Here is a 666-nt window from a genome sequence, read left to right as displayed (position 1 = left end):
ACTACCAGGACTACCAGGACTACCAGGACTACCAGGACTACCAGGACTACCATGACTACCAGACTACCAGGACTACCAGGACTACCATGACTACCAGGACTACCAGACTACCAGGACTACCAGGACTACCAGGACTGACTACAGGACTACCAGGACTACCATGACTACCAGGACTACCAGGACTACCATGACTACCAGGACTACCAGGACTACCAGGACTACCAACTATAATGACTACCAGGACTACCAGGACTACCAGGACTACCAGGACTACCATGACTACCAGGACTACCAGGACTACCAGGACTACCAGGACTACCAGGACTACCTACCAGGACTACCAGACTACCAGGACTACCAGGACTACCAGGACTACCAGGACTACCAGGACTACCATGACTACCAGGACTACCAGGACTACCAGGACTACCAGGACTACCAGGACTACCAGGACTACCAGGACTACCAGGACTACCAGGACTACCAGGACTACCAGGACTACCAGGACTACCAGGACTACCAGGACTACCAGGACTACCAGGACTACCAGGACTACCATGACTACCATGGACTACCAGGACTACCAGGACTACCAGAACTACCAGGACTACCAGGACTACCAGGACTACCAGGACTACCAGGACTACCATGACTACCAGGACTACC

At 53.2% G+C, this 666-nt stretch overlaps 1 pseudogene; it reads right to left on the bottom strand.

Annotated features, from left to right (window-relative positions):
• Positions 1–103: 103 nt before the first annotated feature.
• Positions 104–663, bottom strand: LOC121131697 (uncharacterized; annotated as a pseudogene).
• Positions 664–666: the final 3 nt, after the last annotated feature.

Source organism: Lepeophtheirus salmonis, unplaced genomic scaffold, assembly GCF_016086655.4.
Source record: "Lepeophtheirus salmonis unplaced genomic scaffold, UVic_Lsal_1.4 unplaced_contig_9817_pilon, whole genome shotgun sequence".
Classification (NCBI taxonomy): domain Eukaryota; kingdom Metazoa; phylum Arthropoda; class Copepoda; order Siphonostomatoida; family Caligidae; genus Lepeophtheirus; species Lepeophtheirus salmonis.
This window is presented reverse-complemented; position numbering and strand designations above follow the sequence as displayed.